We start from the raw sequence: 22,316 nt of genomic DNA, 5'->3' as shown, positions 1-22,316 counted from the left end.
ATGCTTCAGAGGAAGTTGTGTAGTTATTTTCTGTCTGACCACAGTTCTCTCTGCTGACACCTCATAGCAAACTTTTCCTCCTCCAAACAGTTCCTGACACGGGCAGAGGTGGCAGCAGAGAGCACTGTGATCAGACCTAGAACTACACAACTTCCTGTGGAGCATACGGCAGCTGATAAGTACTGGAAGAATTAAGATGTTTAAATAGAAGTCATTTACAAATCTGTATAGTTTTCTTGCACCAGTTTATTTGAAAAAAAAATTCCTTAGGAGTACCCCTTTAACAACATTTTAATTGAGTATTGTGGTAAGTTTACTGCACCTTTATTCATTGTTTCTAGCTTGTACATAGAGTCAATCTAACACTAAGCGGCTGTTGACTATCATATCCCACAATCTAAACTTTATCTCAGATATCCTCCCTTCTGTTAAACTCTTAACTTTGAGATTTCTATCTACAAATGTTATTAATAATTTATCTCCTTTTGACCAACGATGCAAAAGTTTTTACTCCTTCAAAACGTCTTTAGTCTTGTTTTCACTAATAAGGTGGTTGTATATTCACATTCGTCTTGTCGCTGAGATGAATGGACATTGCAGACTTCCAACAATCGGTTTCCATCACTCCTATTCATTAAAAGAAAGATTTGTATGATGAAACATCTCTGTTCTGAACCAACAGAACCTATTACAGGAGAACTCCAGAATTTAAAAACTGCCCTCCATACTGCCAGCAGTAAAAAAAATAAAGATGTACATACCTTCCTCCGCTCCCCGGGGGCCTCCGGTAACCAGCTCCGGTCTCCGCCGCGATCCTCTTCCTGGTTGCTTGTGGTCGGCGAGTCATACTGCACTCAGCCAATCACCGGCCGCAGTGAAGTCCCGACTCGGCCGGAGAAAGGGAAGGTATGTCCATCTTTATTTTTTGTCTACCGGCAGTAGGGAGGACAATTTTTATATTCTGGAGTTCTCCTTTAACTTAAAGGGGTACTCCGCTACTAGACATCTCATTCCCTATCCCAGCAGCAGGACCCCCGCGATCTTCCGCAGCACCCGGTGTTCTAAACACCTGTAGCATGCAGTCGTGATGTCACGACCACGCCCCCTCAAGATGTCACGACCACACCCCCTCCATTCATGACTACAGACATGAATTGAGGGGGCGTGGCGTGACATCACAGCCTCCAGCTCCGAGTGTTCTGTACAAAATGTTCAGAACGCTGGAGCACCGGAGTACCCCTTTAACCCCTTAAGGACCCAGCCAATTTTCACTGTAGGACCCGGCCATTTTTTGAACATCTGACCACTTTCACTTTAAGCATTAATAACTCTGGGATGCTTTTACCTTTCATTCTGATTCCGAGATTGCTTTTTTGTGACATATTCTACTTTATGTTAGTGGAAAAATTTGGTCGATACTTGCATCGTTTCTTGTTGAAAAATTCCAAAATTTGATGAAAAAATTTAAAATTTTGCATTTTTTTTTTACTTTGAAGCTCTCTGCTTATAAGGAAAAGGAATGTTCCAAATAAATTATATATTGATTCACATCAGAGGGCTTCAAATTATAGCAGCAATTTTCCAATTTTTCACATAAAATTTCTAAATTTTCAGGGACCAGTTCTGTTTCGAAGTGGATTTGAAGGGCATTCTTATTAGAAATACCACACAAATGACCCCATTATAAAAACTGCACCCCTCAAAGTATTCAAAATGACATTCAAAAGGTTTGTTAACCCTTTAGGTGTTTCACAGGAATATCAGCAAATTGATGGAGAAAATTCAAAATCTTCATTTTTTACACTGGCATGTTCTTGTAGACCCAGTTTTTGAATTTTTACAAGGGGTAAAGGTAGAGAAATCTTCCTAAAATGTGTAACCCAATTTCTCTAGAGTAAGGAAATACATCATATGTGTATGTCAAGTGTTCGGCGGGCGCAGTAGAGGGCTCAGAAGGGAAGGAGCGACAATGGGATTTTGGAGAGTTTTTCTGAAATGGTTTTTGTGGGGTATGTCGCATTTAGGAAGCCCCTATGGTGCCAGAACAGCAAAAAAAAAAAAAACACATGGCATAGTATTTTGGAAACTACACCCCTCAAGGCATGTAACAAGGGGTCCAGTGAGCCTTAACACCTCACAGGTGTTTCACTACTTTTTGTTAAAGTTGGATGTGTACATTTTTTTTTTCACTTAAATGCTAGTTTTCCCCCAAATGTAAAATTTTTACAAGGGATAATAGGACAAAATGCCCCACAAATTGTGTAACCCCATCTCTTCTGAGTATGGAAATACCCCATGTGTGGACGTCAAGTGCTCTGCTGGTGCACTACAATGCTCAGAAGAGAAGGAGTCACATTTGGCTTTTGAAAAGCGAATTTTCCTGAAATGGTTTTTGCAGGCATGTCGCATTTAGGAAGCCCCTATGCTGCCAGAACAGCAAAAAAAAAAAAACACATGGCATACTATTTTGGAAACTACACCCCTCAAGGAACGCAACAAGCGGTACAGTGAGCCTTAACACCTCACAGGTGTTTGACGACTTTTTGTTAAAGTCGGATGTGTAAATAAATAAATAAAATGTCACTAAAATGCTGATTTCCCCCCAAATTTTACATTTTTACAAGGGGTAATAGGAGAAAATGACCCCCAAAATTTGTAACCCCATTTCTTCTGAGTATGGAAATACCCAATGTGTGGATGTCAAGGGCTCTGCTGGCGCACTACAATGCTCAGAAGAGGAGGAGCGCAATTGAGCTTTTGGAGACAGAATTTGGTTGGAATAGAAGTCAGGAGCCATGTGCGTTTACAAAGCCCCACCGTGGTGTCAGAACAGTGGAACCCCTCCCCCCCCCCCACATTTGACCCCATTTTGGAAACAACACCCCTCACAGAATTTAATAAGGGGTGCAGTGAGTATTTACACCCCACTGGTGTTTGACAGATCTTTGGAACAGTGGACTGTGCAAATGAAAAATTACAAATCTACCCCTTATTACACTACATAAGGGGTGTAGTTTCCAAAATGGGGTCACATGTGGGGAGGGTCCATTGTTCTGGCTCTATGGGGGCTTTGTAAACACACGTGGTCTTCAATTCCGGACAAATTTTCTCTTCAAAATCCCAATGGTGCTCCTTCTCTTCTGAGCATTGTAGTGCGCCAGCAGAGCACTTTACATCCACATATGGGGTATTTATATACTCAGAAGAAATGGGGTTGCATATTTTGGGGGGCTTTTTTCCTATTTTTCCTTGTGAAAATGAAAAATTTGGGGTAACACCAGCATTTTAGTGAAAAATAATTTTTTTTTCATTTTCCCATCCAACTTTATTGAAAATTCGTCAAACACCTGTGGGGTGTTAAGGCACACTATACCCCTTGTTACGTTCCGTGAGGGGTGTAGTTTCCAAAATGGGGTCACATGTGGATATTTATTTTTTTGCGTTTATGGCAGAACCACTGTAAAATCAGCCACCCCTGTGCAAATCACCAATTTAGGCTTCAAATGTACATAGTGCGCTCCACTCCTGAGCCTTGTTGTGCACCCGCAGAGCATTTTACGCCCACATCTGGGGTATTTCCGTACTCAGGAGAATTTTTTTTTTCTTTCACTAACAGGCTGGTGTAGCCCCCAACTTTTCCTTTTCATAAGGGGTAAAAGGAGAAAAAGCCCCCCAAAATTTGTAGTGCAATTTCTCCCGAGTATGGAAATACCCCATATGTGGCCCTAAACTGTTTCCTTGAATTACGAGAGGGCTCCGAAGCGAGAGAGCGCCATGTGCATTTGAGGACTAAATTAGGGATTGCATAGGGTTGGACATAGGGGTATTCTACACCAGTGATTCCTAAACAGGGTGCCTCCAGCTGTTGCTAAACTTCCAGCATGCCTGGACAGTCAGTGGCTGGGAGTTGTTGTTTTGCAACAGCTGGAGGCTCCATTTTGGAAACACTGCCGTACAATAAGTTTTTCATTTTTATTGGGGGTACAGTATAAGGGGGTGTATATATAGTGTTTTACCCTTTATTATGTGTTAGTGTAGTGTAGTGCAGTGTTTTTAGGGTACGTTCGCACTGGCGGAGGTTTACAGTGAGCTTCCCGCTAGAAATTTGCGCTGCAGGGAAAAAATTGCCGCAGCTCATACTTGAAGCAGGAAACTTGCTGTAAACCTGCCTGTGTGAATGTACCCTGTACGTTCACATGGGGGGCAAACCTCCAGCTGTTTCAAAACTACAACTCTCAACATGTAATGACAGACCGTGCATGCTGGGAGTTGTAGTTTTGCAACAGCTGGAGGCACACTGGTTGGAAAACCTTCAGTTAGATTTTGTTACCTAACTTAGTATTTTCCAACCAGTGTACCTATAGCTGTTGCAAAACTACAACTCCCAGCATGTACTGATCGCCGAAGTGCATGCTGGGAGATGTAGTTATGCAACAGCTAGAGGTACGCAACTACAACTCCCAGCATGCCCAAACAGCTGTCTCGGCATGCTGGGAGTTGTAATTGCGTATCTCTAGCTGTTGCATAATTACATAACTACATCTCCCAGCATGCACTTCATTTGCAGGTTTGCAACATCTGGAGGGCTACAGTTAGAGAAACTGTGGACCTCCAGATGTTGCAAAACTACAAATCCCAGCATGCACAGACAGCAAACTGCTATGTGGGCATGCTAGGAGTTGTAGTTTTGCAAGATCTAGAGGGCAGTATAGAGATCACTGTGCAGTGGTCTCTAAACTGTAGACCTCCAGCTGTTACAAAACTTCAAATCCCAGCATGCCCAACCAGCTGTCTGGGCATGCTGGGAGTTGTAGTTTTGCAACACCTGGAGGGCTACAGTCTCAGACTGTAGCCCTCTAGATGTTGCTAGGCAACTTACCGGCTTCCGTCAGATCCAGGGAGCCATCCTCTTCTGCCGCACAACATGCTGCCCGCGCGATCACTGCAGCCGATCGCGTCCAGCAGCCTCCACCGATGGGTAAGTGGATCTTCGGCGCCCGGTCCCCGTCGGTTCCCCTTTCTGCCCCGCCTATTGTGGGTGGGCAGAACGGGGAAAACGAAAGTTAACCCCGCCGCCCTCAATCTGCTATTGGTCGTCGCGTTTGACGATCAATAGCAGGGATAGGAGGGGTGGCACCCCTGCCACCTCACTCCTATCCCTTCAGGAGGATCGTGGGTGTCTTAGACAACCGCGATCCCTCTTATATTCTGGGTCACCGGTTCACCATAGACCCGTATGACCCTGAATCGGCGCAAATCGCAAGTGTGAATTAACTTGCAATTTGCGCCGATCGCCGACATAGGGGGGTCTGATGACCCCCCTGGGCATTTGCGCGGGGTGCCTGCTGATCGATATCAGCAGTCACCCCAGTCCGATCCCCGCCCGGCACGGGGCAGGGACCGGAATTCCCATGGGCGTACCTGTACGCCCTCGGTCCTTAAGACCCAGGTACAGAAGGCGTATGCATACGCCCTAGGTCCTGTACGAGTTAAGTAAATTAGGGTCTGAGATTCTGATTTGCCTGGTTAAGATGGGGTCCAAAAGTCCAAGTAAATAGAGATAAGGGCCTAAGCACAGATGCTTATATGAAGAGCCTGCTGAACACTGCTGGATGCTTAACGTTTCTGCATTGACCCCTGGAAACTATACTGGGCACCTCTAGTGCTTCTCCCGATTCCGACTCCTGATGATTTCTGACTATGTAACTGACATGACTCCAGATACTACGCTCGGTACCTCTAGTGCTACTTTGGATTATGACTTTTGATTGTCCCTCACTATTATTCCTGCCTTGACAAATAGAAAATGCACCTGGTACTTATGGGACTTTTCCTGGTTCTGACTCGTGGCTTGGGACTGCCAATCTATGAATCCTCGGGCACTGCAATCTTGGAATCCTCCAGCAGTTGAGTCAACATCTCCTTGTTTTTCCTACTAATCAAAGTTGCAAAGTAGCAAATATGTAAAATCAAATGTAAACCACATATATATGTTAATAAGTACACAAGTATTCTTTTAATAGGTAGAATAATCTATGACAGGAGTCCCCGCTACTGTACATACTTTGCATAGGCAAACGCAAGGCAATCAGGGCACTTTCAAATGCAAATAGGTTCCGAAACAAATCCAACCTGAATAGAATCTCCAGAGGTTTTCTAATCTCTACACTTATTATTTAGTGACATGTATTTACAGTTATGTACGCTCACTGGACACTATATTAGGTACACCTTGCTAGTACAGTAGAATCTCCCATAGGGAATAAAAAAGTGTCCGCTATTGAAAGATGTTCCTTATTGGGAAAAGGGCTCAAAATCCTTCCTAAATGACGGAATACTGTCCTGTACTCACTGCAGAGTGTAATTACATATAAAACATGAGAAAAAGCAAGATTACAGTAGAATCTCCCTGTGTCGCTTAATTTCCCCTTATCACCCCCCGTATCATTTCATCCCCCCTTTATACCCTGTGCCATCTTATTCTCTCGTGCCTTGTGCCAAATTCCCCCCCCCCCTTACCCTTGCCGTGCCATTTTATTCCCCATTCCCCTATTGTCCCTTATTGTGTGTGTCCGCGTCCGCTATTGGGAATGTCCCCTATTTGGAGGGTGCAAATACGTTAAGTATTATGGGACTCTGCTGGGGAATTAAAAACTGTCCGCTAAGGGAGATTTTACTGTACCGGATTAGACCTCCTTTTGTCTTCATTCTTAGTACCATACTTTCTACAAGTTGCTGGAATCATTCCTCAGAGATTTTGCTCCATATGGACATGATGACATCACACAGTTCCTCCATATAGACCTGATGACATCACACAGTTCCCCATATGGACATCATGACATCACACAGTTCCCCATATGGACATGATGACATCACACAGTTCCTCCATATAGACCTGATGACATCACACAGTTCCTTCATATGGACATGATGACATCACACAGTTCCTCCATATAGACCTGATGACATCACACAGTTCCCCATATGGACATCATGACATCACACAGTTCCCCATATGGACATGATGACATCACACAGTTCCTCCATATTGACCTGATGACATCACACAGTTCCTTCATATGGACATGATGACATCACACAGTTCCTCCATATAGACCTGATGACATCACACAGTTCCTTCATATGGACATGATGATATCACACAGTTCCTCCATATGGACATGATGACATCAAACAGTTCCTCCATATGGACATGATGACATCACACAGTTCCCCATATAGACATGATGACATCACACAGTTCCTCTATATGGACATGATGACATCAAACAGTTCCCCATATGGACATGATGACATCACACAGTTCCCCTATATGGACATGATGACATCACACAGTTCCTCCATATGGACATGATGACATCACACAGTTCCTCTATATGGACATGATGACATCAAACAGTTCCCCATATGGACATGATGACATCACACAGTTCCCCTATATGGACATGATGACATCACACAGTTCCTCCATATGGACATGATGACATCACACAGTTCCCCTATATGGACATGATGACATCAAACAGTTCCCCATATGGACATGATGACATCACACAGTTCCTTCATATGGACATGATGACATCAAACTGTTCCTCCATATGGACATGATGACATCAAACTGTTCCTTCATATAGACATGATGACATCACACAGTTCCGCCATATGGACATGATGACATCACACAGTTCCCCTATATGGACATGATGACATCACACAGTTCCTTCATATGGACATGATGACATCACACAGTTCCCCTATATGGACATGATGACATCACACAGTTCCTCCATATGGACATGATGACATCACACCGTTCCTCCATATGGACATGATGACATCACACAGTTCCCCTATATGGACATGATGACATCACACAGTTCCTCCATATGGACATGATGACATCACACAGTTCCTCCATATAGACCTGATGACATCACACAGTTCCCCATATGGACATGATGACATCACACAGTTCCCCATATGGACATGATGACATCACACAATTCCACCATATAGACCTGATGACATCACACAGTTCCCCATATGGACATGATGACATCACACAGTTCCCCATATGGACATGATGACATCTCACAGTTCCCCCATATAGACCTGATGACATCAAACAGTTCCTTCATATGGACATGATGACATCAAACAGTTCCTCCATATGGACATGATGACATCACACAGTTCCTCCATATGGACATGATGACATCACACAGTTCCTCCATATAGACCTGATGACATCACACAGTTCCCCATATGGACATGATGACATCACACAGTTCCTCCATATGGACATGATGACATCACACAGTTCCTCCATATAGACCTGATGACATCACACAGTTCCCCATATGGACATGATGACATCACACAGTTCCCCATATGGACATGATGACATCACACAGTTCCCCCATATAGACCTGATGACATCACACAGTTCCTTCATATGGACATGATGACATCAAACAGTTCCTCCATATGGACATGATGACATCACACAGTTCCTCCATATGGACATGATGACATCACACAGTTCTGCTTCAAAATTTCACATACTGTGCATACAGAGATAGTACTATTCTTAAGTTGGTTGTAATAAATGGTTAAGTTATTGTTTCCTTTCTGCCTCCTTTGACATTAACAAGGCATTTTTGGGCCACACAACTGCAGCGCACTGGATATTTTTTTATTTTTCAGTGCATTCTCTGTGAACCTTAAAGGGGTACTCCAGTGGGAAAAAAAATAATAATTTTTCAAATCAACTGGTGCCAGAAAGTTAAACAGATTTGTAAATTATGTCTATTAAAAATGTTTAATCCTTCCAGTAATTATCAGCTGCTGTATACTACAGAGGAAGTTGTATAGTTCTTTTCTGTCTGACCACAGTGCTCTCTGCTGACTCTCTGACTTCTACTGAGGAAAGGGTCAATATCCAGTACCCTGAAACGCGTCTAGAGTTATTTTTACTGCAACATCATCGCTATAAAAAACTATTGCATTGTTACTGCAGTCTAGCAAAGGATTTCTGCTATCTATCCAGCCGCTCATGTTGAGCTACCACTGCTCTCACTAATCCAGCTGCCAGCATTTGGTTACCACAGCTCTCACCAACAGCATTCACCGGGCTGACATCCAACGTTGCAAAGCTGACGTCACACGCCGAGAATTCCTCCACGAGGTCTGTTTCCACCGTCAGAGTTTGATCAACTACCTCCGTGTCCGGCGGCATTGCTAGGTCTGCGGCCAGCGCACACCAGCGCATATCATCCTCTATAGGACGATGAGGAACCACAGCTCCAAAGCTCGGCAAGTCTATTGCCATAAGCCGGTAAATATATGCTGCATAAATTTATCTAAATGCGGACTTGGATACATGTTTAACCTGCTTAACTGCGTCACCTTTATGCTGGATTACTGGATTTAAGACTCTTCTGCGGTATCACAATATTTTATATATATTTTAAAAAATCCTTGTTACCTTTTTCTCCACACAAGGGCCCTGTGTAAGGAGTTATTGTTACATATTTTGCTATTATTGTCATGTCTAAGATACTTTATTAGCGGTTATTTTATATAAATATCTATCAATAAAAACAATTTGTTTTCATCATAAATCTGAAGCACGGTTCCAATCTTTATTACATATATATTATCGTCATGTATCAGTTTTTCTGGTATTAGTCTAGAGGTGAAGGGGACCTATATAGATCTACCTCATTTTAATCACATTGTACTTTGCGGTATAAGTACTATCCATTCATACCTTTTTTGTGAGCTGCACTTCCACTTATTTTTTTCTATTAATTTACAGATCTGTTTAACTTTCTGGAGCCAGTTGATATGAGAAAAATAGTTTTCCAATGGAGTACCCCTTTAAAGATGGTTGTTGTTTTTTTCCCCTTCTCTCCAGGGTTGGGCACCATCATTTTTGGGGTTGAGGGAGGGGAGGGTAATTAATTTTGTAAACTGTATGCTATTATTGTGATATGGCATGATTTTACGATCTGATTTGCATAATTACTGTAAGCATGTATTTTATTTATATTGTAATTTTTTTTTATTATTGTAAAATTAAAAGTCTAATTGGAAAAATGGTTGTGTGTGAAATTCACAGACCAGCCCAATTGGCATTAACAATCATGTCATGTTCAGTGACACCTAAATCCCCTTTCTTCCCCATTCTGATTCTCGGAATCTTCCTTAAAGGAGTAGTCCAGTGGTGACTCAGTGGTGAGCAACTTATCCCCTATCCTAAGGATAGGGGATAAGTTGCAGATCGCGGGGGGTCCGACCGCTGGGGCCCCCTGCGATCTCCTGTACGGAGCCCCGACAGCCCGCGGGAAGGGGGCGTGTCGACCTCCGCATGAGGCTGCGGCCGACACGCCCCCTCAATACAACTCTATGGCAGAGCCGAAGCGCTGCCTCCGGCAATCTCTGGCTCTGCCATAGAGATGTATTGAGGGGGCGTGTCGGCCGCCGCTTCGTGCGGGGGTCGACACCCACTATCTGGGCCTAGAGCCGGGGCCCCGTACAGAGAGATCGCAGGTGGCCCCAGCGGTCGGACCCCCCGCGATCTCAAACTTATCCTCTATCCTTAGGATAGGGGATAAGTTTTTCACCACTGGACTACCCCTTTAACCCCTTAAGGACGCAGCCCTTTTTCACCTTAAGGACTGAGCCCTTTTTCGCAATTCTGACCACCGTCACTTTATGAATTAATAACGGGAAAACGCTTTTACCGAATATTCTGATTCTGAGATTGTTTTTTCGTGACATATTCTACTTTATTTTGGTGGTAAATTTCCGGCGTTAATTGCATCCTTTTTTGGTGAAAAATGCCAAAATTTCATGAAAATTTTGAAAATTTTGCATTTTGCTAACTTTGAAGCTCTCTACTTGTAAGGAAAATGGATATTCACAATAAATTTTATTTTTCTTCACAAATACAATATGTCCACTTTATGTTGGCATCATAAAATGGACATATTTTTACTTTTTGAAAAAATTAGAGGGCTTCAAAGAAGAGCAGCAATTTTCAAAAATTTCATGAAAATTGCTAAATCTGAAGGGACAGATGTTACAGAACTACAACTCCCAGCATGCCTGGGCAGTCGAGGCATGCTGAGAGTTGTAGTTTGGCAACATCTGGAGGGCTACTGTTTGGGCACCACTGTAACAGTGGTCTCCAAACTGTGACCCTCCAGATGTTGCAAAACTACAACTCCCAGCATGCCCAGACAGCCTTTGGCTGTCTGGGCATGCTGGGAGTTGCAGTTTGGCCTTCCTAGTGGTTGCCACAGTAAAGATCTTGTTACTTTCACTTTCAATTCCCCCCCACTGTCGATTCCCTACCTGATCCAGCAGGCTCCAGCGAAGATCCCAGGTCCCCAGGCATCTTCTCCTGCACGTACGGCCTCCATCTTCTTCCCAGATCCCCTCGACATCCAGGGGCGGGCAGAATGGGGGGTTTCCATGGCAACCCCCTGTCCTGCGCTGCCATTGGTCAGAACTCCATTCTGACTAATGGCAGGGGATAGGAGGAGATCGCAGCTCTGCGACCTCACTCCTATCCCTTAGGCTGCCCGGGGCCTGCTGCTGACAGCTCCGATAAGCCCTATTTTCCGGGTGATCGGGTCACTAGAGACCCGATCAGCCCAGAATTGGAGAAAATCGCATGTCTGAATTGAATGATTTCAGCAGGCATCCGGCTCCGGTCCCCAACCGGCTAGCGGTGGGGACCAAATTTCCCACAGGCGTATGGATACGCCCTCGGTCCTTAAGGACTCGGAATGCAGGGCGTATCCATACGCCCTGTGCCCTGAAGAGGTTAAATTAAACCGGTGTACCTAATAAAGAGGCCAGTGGAGGACATTTATCATTGTATATACACCGTTTTCATTCTCTATTTTGCTTTTTTTTCCCCAATGCGTTTTTTCATGTGTTTTTTATGCGTAATTTCTGATACAGCATTACATTTAGAATTCTATGTCCCGGTGTACGGTAGAGCTGATTATGCAGTGTACATCGATTTATTAAAGGGGTACTCCCGTGGAAAAAATTTTTTTTTAAATCAACTGGTGCCAGAAAGTTAAACAAATTTGTAAATTACTTCTATTAAAAAAAATCTTAATCCTTTCAGTACTTTTTAGGGGCTGTATACTACAGAGGAAATGCTTTACTTTTTAGATTTCTCTGATGTCATGACCACAGTGCTCTCTGCTGACCAGCATATGTTTGCTATGGGGATTTTCTCCTGCTCTGGACAGTTCCTAAAATAGACAGCAGAGGTCAGCAGAGAGCACTGTGGTCATGACATCAGAGAAATCTAAAAAGTAAAGCATTTCCTCTGTAGTATACAGCCCCTAAAAAGTACTGGAAGGATTAAGATTTTTTAATAGAAGTGATTTACAAATCTGTTTAACTTTCTGGCACCAGTTGATTAAAAAAATAAGTTTTCCATGGGAGTACCCCTTTAACTGCGTAAAACCCAGCTCTGTATATAACAAGTATATAAGAATACAAACTTGAAATTAGAATGTAAAAAGAGAAACTAAACTTAGCTAAAGTTGCGGGATGACGTATAAAACCTAATCCATCTCATCCATCACAGGACAGGAAACACACGACAAACCGCGCTCTGTTAAAGCACTTGCCATTCACGGAGGCCGTCTACTTATCTTGACAGACAGTTTTGTCTTACCCGCTATTAAAAGTTATTATGTACTTAGGTTATCCTCCTATTATTTGCTAGTGCTTTGTTCTCAAACAGTAACATGCTGGCAAAGATTTGTAACAAAATACAAGACTGGAAGAATATTGGAACAACAAGGCTATTAGAATGTAATGTAAGGCGCAGCGGAACGTAGACAGGAGACCTGAATCTGTAAGAAGGTGCTCCTCGGTTTTCAATTATTATTTTTTTTTTTTTTTTTTTTTTTACAAAAAGAAAATTAAAATATAAAGAATAGGTTTAGCGGTCTGGAAAAAAAATGTCATTGTGACATCTGATCTTGCCCGTGCACTTGAGCGCAAATCACATTCTGGTCACATAACATTTTCCCAGGATCTATAGTGTAAGAAATATGAAGCAAATTTAATTATTGCTGAAATGACAGATTTCATTTCTGTGCTCTAGATTCCTAATATCCTCTGCATCTACAGAAGGGTAGGGTGTTTGTAGAGCACGCACGTGCTTCTGAGGACGTAATATGCACATAGATCACCATGAACATATTAAAGGGGTACTCTGCTGAAAAACTATTTTTTTTTAAAGCAACTGGTGCCAGAACGTTAAACAGATTTGTAAATTACTGTACTTTTCTTTAAAAATCTTAATCCTTCCAGTACATATAAGCTGCCACAGTGCTCTCTGTTGACTTCTCTGGCCATGTCAGGAACTGTCCAGATTAGGAGCAAATCCCCATAGAAAACCTCTCCTGCACTGGACAGTCACTGACATGGACAGAGGTGTCAGCAGAGAGCAATGTGGTCAGACAGAAAATAAATTTAAAAAGAAAAGAACTTCCTCTGTAGCATACAGCAGCTGCTAAGTACTGGAATTATTAAGATTTTTAAAGAGAAGTCATTTACAAATCTGTTATGCACATAGATCACCATAAACATATTAAAGGGGTACTCCGGTGAAAAACTATGTTTTTTTTTTTTTTTTAAAGCAACTGGTGCCAGAACGTTAAACAGATTTGTAAATTACTTTTATTTAAAAATCTTAATCCTTCCAATACTTATCAGCTACCACATTGCTCTCTGCTGACACCTGTGTCCATGTCAGGAACTGAAAAGAACAGTAGCAAACCTCTCCTGCTCTGGACAGTCCCTGAGACAGATAGAGGTGTCAGCAGAGAGCACTGTGGTCAGACAGGAGAGAAATTTAAAAAGAAAAGAACTTCCTCTGTAGCATACAGCAGCTGATAAGTACTGGAAGCATTAAGATTTTTAAATAGAAGTAATCTGTTTAGCGTTCTGGCACCAACTGCCACAAAAAAACAAACAAAAAAATTGTTTTTCACCTGAGTACCCCTTTTAAGGCAATGTTCTCAAACTGTGGCCCTCCAGATGTTGCAAAACTTCAACTCCCAGCATGCCCGGACAGCCAAGGGAAAAAACACCATACAGATGGTCCATATGGCTGATATGGGAGCCCCTGGACTACATTGGTCTCACATTTTAAAGGGGAAGTCAAGTTCAGGAAACATATAAGGATACATATCTCTAGACCAAAGTGTAGAGCAGTTACCAAAAATACCAAAAATCGTGTACAGTGTAATGATTCTGCAGTATCCCAGTATAGATCCTGCTTTTAAGAGTTACTGGTTGTTGTATGGTTTCAGTTCTGTTACTGTGTTTGACGGCATTTTTTTGCACTGTTAGGGGGACATTTATTAGTGTTGCCTTTACTACGCCGTTCTACCTGACATAATTTGTTGAGCCTATTTGGGATGTTGTGCATCAAATTTACTATAAAGGTGCATGGTCTTAAATATTGCAGCTTTTGGTTTTAACCTTCTATCCTTCATTCAGTGAAAAGGTGGCCTCGACATGAAATGAATTTGCAGCTTGTTTAAGGACATTGCACCTTTTTATGCACCCTTTTGCCAAAAGGCGCAAATAATAAATATTGTCCACCGCTTCAGAAAGTGTCCACAGCTGGATTTCACAGTCAGTTTAAAAAAAGGGCATACATCAAAAAGGCGCAACAAAAAGGCGCATGAACACACTGCGCCCAAGAATGTGCCTTTTTTTTCCCACCATAAAAATAGCATAAATGCAATAGTAAATGCCCCCCTTAGTTCCGATGTAATTCATGTCATATGGTATACATATGTAAATACTGTGAACTTACTACTTTGCTGCTAATGGATACAATTCTAGGCCCAAAACAAAACCCTGCCTCATTTATCATCAGTGTGGGTGGATCCTTCTTAGCCCAGCCTCACTCTTAGCTAGAGGAAAGGATCTGGTTTAATTTGGATGGTCAGTAAGTTGCCACCAGCCCTTGACTTTGATCATACAGAAATAACTTACACACTCAAGCAAAGTATCTAGTCATCTTGGTGAACTTTCCAGTCCAATATAAGAGTATTCCAAGCTACATTTCCTGTCTCTAAGGAAGAGTTATTATCGAGTCAGAAAGGATATGCTAAACAAGGGCCTCTTTGTATCCTTGGTATCTGCTCAAGCTTCAGGGCGGAGCCAGGGCTTCATGTCACTTACAGAAATTTTTCCTGTGATAGGAAACTGCAGCTCAACTTTCATGAGTACTTCATTTTTACACAGTTCATCCACTGGGAACAAACCAGTGAACATCCCTTTATTTGAGCATTTTAGGATTTTTTTTTTCTCTATATCAGTACAAAGGCTAGATGAGAAATATTTTCATAAAATCCTCCAAATACGCCCTCCTGCACTACGGATAGTACGATGTACCTCCCTTCACACACCATTGCAGTAATGTATACAAAGCCTGCTCTTACAAAATATTGTATAGAACTAGATCTGAATTTCCTCAAGCTTCATGGAAACGAATCTCTTCATTTACTACATTTTGTGCGGGCCGGGGGGGGGGCTAAAATGGCGGCTACATGTGTGAGGACATGGGGCAAGGAAGACTGGGAAGGCGGGATCAACCTAGATCACATGGCGGCATGCAGCCTATCAGCAGCCAGCCAGCCCTGTGATGTCACAGCCCTATATATTCGGCAGCCATTGCCAAAAAATGGGCATTTCTCAGTGTTACTGACAACACAGATCAGCACAGGGGAAATCCATTGACCTCAAGATCGCGTCACTGCAGGCAGGTAGGCAGGGAGAGTTTAGAAGTTGTTTTATAGTCTGCCAATTGAAATCACAGGAAGCATTCCCAATTCAAAGACTGCAAGCAACCATAGTGCAGGCAGGGACATTTCAGAAGTTGTTTCAGAGTCTGCCAATTAAGTTCGGAACTGGGAGCAATCCCCATTCAAAGACTGCAAGCAACCATAGTGCAGACAGGGACAGTTCAGAGAGAGTTTGCTTTTTTCTGTTGCAACAGTACTGGGGTGTATTACTGTAAAAAAAAGTGAAAAATATACCGTACGCACTCCGCAGTTCTATGTCTTTTTCTGGTTAAAGCTAATATGCGGCAGTAAGCGTAAAAGCCCTTAAAGACTTACGCACTAGATTGTTACGCTTATTTCTGGTGCAACCGTTCTGGGGCGTATTACTTAAAAAAAAAAAAGTTAAATATATACGCACTATGCAGTTCTACGTTTTTTCTGGTTAAAGCTAATAGGGGGCAGTAAGTGTAAAATCACTAAAAGACTTACGCACAAGATTGTTACGCTTATTTCTGGTCTGGTGCAACCGTACTGGGGCGTATTATTCTAAAAAAAAATAAAAAATAAGTTAAATCTGTACGCACTCCCCAGTTCCACGTTTTTGTCTGGTTAAAGCTAATAGGGGGCAGTAAGTGTAAAAGCACTAATAGACTTACGCACTAGATTGTTACGCTTATTTCTGGTGCACCCGTACTGGGGCGTATTACTTGAAATATATACACACTCTGCTGTTGTACGTGTTTTCTGTTTCAAGTGTATAGTGGCCTGTTAGTGTAAAAGCAAGGAGATACAGTCATGGCTGTAAATGTTGGCACCCCGGAAATTTTTCAAGAAAATGAAGTATTTCTCACAGAAAAGTATTGCAGTAATACATGTTTTGCTATACACATGTTTATTCCCTTTGTGTGTATTGGATCTAAACCAAAAAAGGGAGAAAGAAATAGCAAATTGGACATAATGTCACCAAACTCCAAATATGGTCTGGAAAAAAATTATTGGCACCCTTAACTTGATATTTGGTTGCACACCCTTTGGAAAAAATAACTGAAATCAGTTGCTTCCTATAACCATCAATAAGCTTCTTACACCTCTCAGCCGGAATGTTGGACTCTTCCTTTGCAAACTGCTCCAGTTCTCTCTTATTGGAAGGCGCTTTTTCCCAACAGCAATTTTAAGATCTCTCCACAGGTGTTCAATGGGATTTAGATCTGGACTCATTGCTGCCACTTCAGAACTCTCCAGCGCTTTGTTGCCATCCATTTCTGGGGGCTTTTTGACGTATGTTTGGGGTCATTGTCCTGCTGGAAGACCCAAAATGTCAGACACAAACCCAGCTTTCTGACACTGGGCTGTACAGTGCGACCCAAAATCAATTGGTAATCCTCAGATTTCATGATGCCTTGTACACATTCAAGGCCCCCAGTGCCAGAGGCAGCAAAACAACCCCAAAACATCATTGACCTCCACCATATTTCACTGTAGGTACGGTGTTCTTTTCTTTGTAGGCCTCATTCCTTTTTCGGTAGACAGTAGAATGATGTGCTTTACCAAAAAGATCTATCTTGGTCTCATCTGTCCACAAGACGTTTTCCCAGAAGGATTTTGGCTACCCAAGTTCATTTTGGCAAAATGTAGTCTTGCTTTTTTATGTCTCTGTGTCAGCAGTGGGGTCCTCCTGGGTCTCCTGCCATAGCGTTTCATTTCATTTAAATGTCGATGGATAATTTGCGCTGACACTGATGCTCCCTGAGCCTTGTTTGGGGCTGCTTATCCACCATCCGGACTATCCTGCGTTGACATCTTTCATCAATTTTTCTCTTCCGTCCACACCAAGGGAGATTAGCTACAGTGCCATTGGTTGCAAACGTCTTGATAATGTTGTGCACTGTGGACAAAGGCAAATCTAGATATCTGGAGATGGACTTGTAACCTTGAGATTGTTGATATTGTTGCCACAATTTTGGTTCTCAAGTCCTCAGACAGTTCTCTTCTCATCTTTCTGTTGTACATGCTTAGTGTGGCACACACAGACACACAATGCAAAGACTAAGTGAACTTCTCTCCTTTTTATTTGCTTTCAGGTGTGATTTTTATATTGCTCACATCTGTTACTTGCCCCAGGTGAGTGTAAAGGAGCATCACATGCTTGAAACAATCTTATTTTTCCACAATTATGAAAGGGTGCCAATAATTTTGTCCAGCCCATTTTTGGAGTTTGGTGACATTATGTCCAATTAGCTTTTTTCCTCCCTTTTTGGTTTAGTTCCAATACACACAAAGGTAATAAACATTTGTATAGCAAAACATGTGTTACTGCAATCCTTTTCTGTGAGAAATACTTCATTTTCTAGAAAAATTTCAGGGGTGCCAACATTTACGGCCATGACTGTATATTCACACAATGGCCCTCATTTACTAAGAGTGGAGTGTAGGTTTCTTTGTGGGTTTTAACCCCTTAACGACGAAGGACGTATATTTACGTCCTCCGCAGGCTCCCGGGATATGCTGCGGGGTCACGCTGTGTCCCCGCGTCATATCGGATCGGTCCCGGCGGCTATCAACGGCCAGGATCCGCGGCTAATATAGGACATCACCGATCGTGGTTATGCCCTGTATTAACCCTTCAGACACGGCGATCAAAGCTGACCGCCACGTCTGAAGTGAAAGTGAAAGTAACCCGGCTGCTCAGTCGGGCTGTTCGGGACCGCCGCGGTGAAATCGCGGCATCCCTATGGGACCTATAACACTGCAAAAACAAAAGTTTAAAAAAAGTGTTAATAAAGGTCATTTAACCCCTTCCCTAATAAAAGTTTGAGTCACCCCCTTTTCCCATAAAAAAAATAAAACAGTGTAAATAAAAATAAACTTATGTGGTATCGCCGCGTGCGTAAATGTCAGAACTATAAAAATATATCATTAATTAAACCGCACGGTCAATGGCGTACACGTAAAAAAAATTCCAAAGTCCAAAAAAGCATATTTGGTCACTTTTTATACCATTAAAAAATGAATAAAAAGTGATCAAAAAGTCCGATCAAAACAAAAATGGTACCGATAAAAACTTCAGATCACAGCGCAAAAATTGAGTCCTCATACCGCCCTGTATGTGGAAAAATTAAAAAGTTATAGGGGTCAAAAGATGACATTTTTAAACGTATAAATTTTCCTGCATGTAGTTATGATTTTTTCCAGAAGTGCGACAATATCCAACCTATATAAGTAGGGGATCATTTTAACTGTATGGACCTACAGAATAATGATAAGGTGTCATTTTTACCGAAATATGCACTGCGTAGAAACGGGAGCCCCCAAAAGTTACAAAATGGCGTTTTTTCTTCAATTTTGTCGCGCAATGATTTTTTTTCCGTTTCTCCATGAATTTTTGGGTAAAATGACTAATGTCACTGCAAAGTAGAATTGGTGATGCAAAAAATAAGCCATAATATGGATTTTTAGGTGGAAAATTGAAAGGGTTATGATTTTTAAAAGGTAAGGAGGAAAAAACGAAAGTGCAAAAACTGAAAAACCCGTGGTCCTTAAGGGGTTAATTCCCTACAATTTATTTTCCATGGCATTTACTAAGGTTTCCCTAAATTTTCCACTTTCCCTACACTTTGCTTTTTGTTACACATGCTCTGATCTGTAGGGTTTTCCTCAGCTCAAATCCACCACATTTTATGTGGAAACCTTAGTAAATATGTTGGGTTTTTGTGAAAATGTCGGGAACACGCCCCTTTTTCGAGACCATGCCCCCTTTCCACGGTGGCCAGTCCCCTTTTTCGAGTTTTCTCAGCAAAATGGAGAGTTAGTCTGGGTTTTTTTCATTTCTGGCGCAGACAGAATTTCTGGCGCAATGCGACAGAATCTGGCGCACAACCCAACAAAACATATTAGGTTTGCAGTAGTAAATGAGGGCCAATGAGTGTTCTGCAAGTTTTTGTTGCAGCCGTATAGGGGCGTATTTCTCTATAAAAAGTAAAATATATATGCACACCACTGTTCTACAAGTATGTCAGGTAGAGAAGTGCCAGGCTATGCACATAGGAATGACAGAGGCCCAAATTTATCAGGCGCAGGCAGAGGTAGCAGTAGAGTAGGGGTGCATGGTAGCATGAGTTGCAGCGAGAGGTCTGAGCTCCCAATGTTAGCTACCAGCAACCCAGCAGCCGTCATTGATTGGTTAACTCAGTCATCCACTTCATCCCAAGTGACATCCGACACCCCCAGTCAACATTCAGTAGATTCCTCAGAATCAACCCTCAGTTGGCATGGCCCAGGAGCAGTCCCTGTCCTCCCATTTCCTCTGTCCTATGCTGTTCCCTCAAGCAGAGAAGTATTGTATGCTGTGGGTTCAGCTCCACTGTACAGTGAGGACGATCAAGTAGAGGACAGTCAGCAGCTACTGCCCAGCCCAGATGTGGAGGAGACAACTGCCGCTTCCTCCGCTAGGTGGGCAAGTAGTGATGAGGAGAATGGCATGCGATGTGGTGTGGTGTGCGAGCGTTCAGGCTCCTGAAACAGACACCGTTGAGGAACTTGAGGATGACATCAGTGACGTGCAGACACAACTCGATGATGATGAAGCAGATCACACTTGGGAGCCGGGTGCAGAAGGGGCTTCATCATCATTTGGAGAAGAGGGTGGCAGGTTGCCCGTGAGGCAGCAGCTGAGCCAGCAAGGTGGTAGCATGGTTGGGAGTCAGCAGGGTGACAGCAGTGGAAAGTCTGGAGCCAAATGTGCCTGGGGTAGACCACCTCCTTTGCAGCAGCCTACCTTCCCGGGAGGTAGTGGAACAGGGGTTCCCGGAGTCCATGGCAGTAGCAGTCAGTCCGTGGGGACTGTTGGGGGGGAAAACAGCTACTTGGCGGTGTGGCAGTTTTTTGTCAAGCATCCGGAGGAGGTTAACATGGCCACATGTAAGATATGTTGGCAGAAGGTAAAGTGTAGCGAGGGTCCCAATGTTGGCACCACGGCCCTGCATCAACATATACAGCGTTACCATAAAGCGGCCTGAGAGAACCGTGGGACCGATGTGGTGGTCCAGCCTGCTGCAGCAATTGCTGCATCACCCAGTGGCACGCCCCTCCCTGTTTCGGCTAGCCAAGGCTCCACCACCTCAACAGAAGGGAGCTGTCTGTCATTCCCATCTTCTGTTGGTCCAGATGCTCCTGCTCCTCCTACTTCTTGTCAGTCATTCCAGCAGCAATCCATTACCGAAGCGATTTCCAAGAGACAGCAGTATGCGCCCACTCATCCAATGGCGCAGAAGCTGAATGTGCTCCTGTCCAAGTTGCTGGTGCTGCAGTACCACCCTTTTTAAATTGGTGGACTCTGCACCTTTCAGAGAACTGATGGCTTGTGCCGAGCCGAGGTGGAGAGTCCCAAGCCATAATTTCTTTTAGAAAAAGGCAGCATCAGCCCTGCACAATTATGTGGAACAGAAGGTGGGCCAGTCCTTGAGCCTGTCGGTGTGTACCAAAGTGCACGGCAGTGCCGACGTGTGGAGCTGTAACTGCGGTCAGGGACAATACATGTCCTTTATGGCCCACTGGGTGAATGTGATTCCTGCACAGCCACACCAGCAACTTGACCAGGTCACGCTGCTTCCGCCTCCACGCTCTCACGCCGTTGGTCCTGCAATAATGTCCGACTCTGCCTCCTCATCCTCCACCATGTCCTCAGCTTCCACTGCACGGACAAGTCACAGTGCCCATCCAGCATAACGTGTGCAGGGCACGGCAGTGTCACGCTGTTCTTCACCTGGTTTGCCTTGGGGAATGGATTCACACAGGGGAGGAACTGCTCAAAGTGATTAGTCAAGAAATCAAATCATGGCTTTCTCCGCGACAACTGAAAATGGGAACCATGGTGACCGACAACAGGAAGAACATCTTGTCTGTGCTGCGTCAAGGAAACCTGAGCCATGTGTCCTGCATGGCACACGTGTTCAATCTGGTTGTCAAGCAGTTCCTGAAGTGTTCTCCAATCTGCAAGACATCCTAACAATAGCCAGGAAACTTCATGCCCGTCATCCACTCTTACACTGCAAGGCACACCCTCCTTGAGTTGCAGCGTCAGAACGGTATCCCCCAACATAGTCTTATATATGACTTTTCCACCCTTTGGAATTCCACCCTTCATATATTGGATTGACTATACGAACAGAGAAAGGCCATCAACGATTACTTGATTATCCAAGCGGATAGGGGTACTCCCCTGTGTAACTTTGATGTCAACCAGTGGCAGCTCATACGTGACACCTGCCATTTGCTCAGGTCCTCTGAAGAAGCCACATTATTTGCAGGATTATGGGCACTGGAAACGTGGTGCCTACATCTTATGGCCACATGAGCACTGTGGGGGCTAAACTGGAAGAGAAGGAGGGGGACAGTGGAGCACAGGCAATGTGTAGCGAAATGGGTTGTTTTATACTCAGCTGACAGGAGAGG

The 22,316-nt window shown here is 43.4% G+C and overlaps 1 long non-coding RNA gene across 1 annotated transcript; it reads right to left on the bottom strand.

Annotated features, from left to right (window-relative positions):
• Window positions 1-464: 464 nt before the first annotated feature.
• On the bottom strand, window positions 465-11,458 carry LOC130272761 (uncharacterized). Its single transcript, XR_008843727.1, has 3 exons — window positions 11,386-11,458; window positions 5,813-5,935; window positions 465-627 (listed from the first exon to the last, which is right to left on the bottom strand). It is a non-coding gene; the product is annotated as an uncharacterized LOC130272761 (long non-coding RNA).
• Between the last annotated feature and the right edge of the window lie 10,858 nt (window positions 11,459-22,316).

The sequence above is a fragment of the Hyla sarda genome, chromosome 5, assembly GCF_029499605.1.
Source record: "Hyla sarda isolate aHylSar1 chromosome 5, aHylSar1.hap1, whole genome shotgun sequence".
Lineage (NCBI taxonomy): Eukaryota > Metazoa > Chordata > Amphibia > Anura > Hylidae > Hyla > Hyla sarda.
The sequence above is the reverse complement of the archived record's forward strand: the minus strand, read 5'-3'. Positions and strand labels throughout refer to the sequence as shown.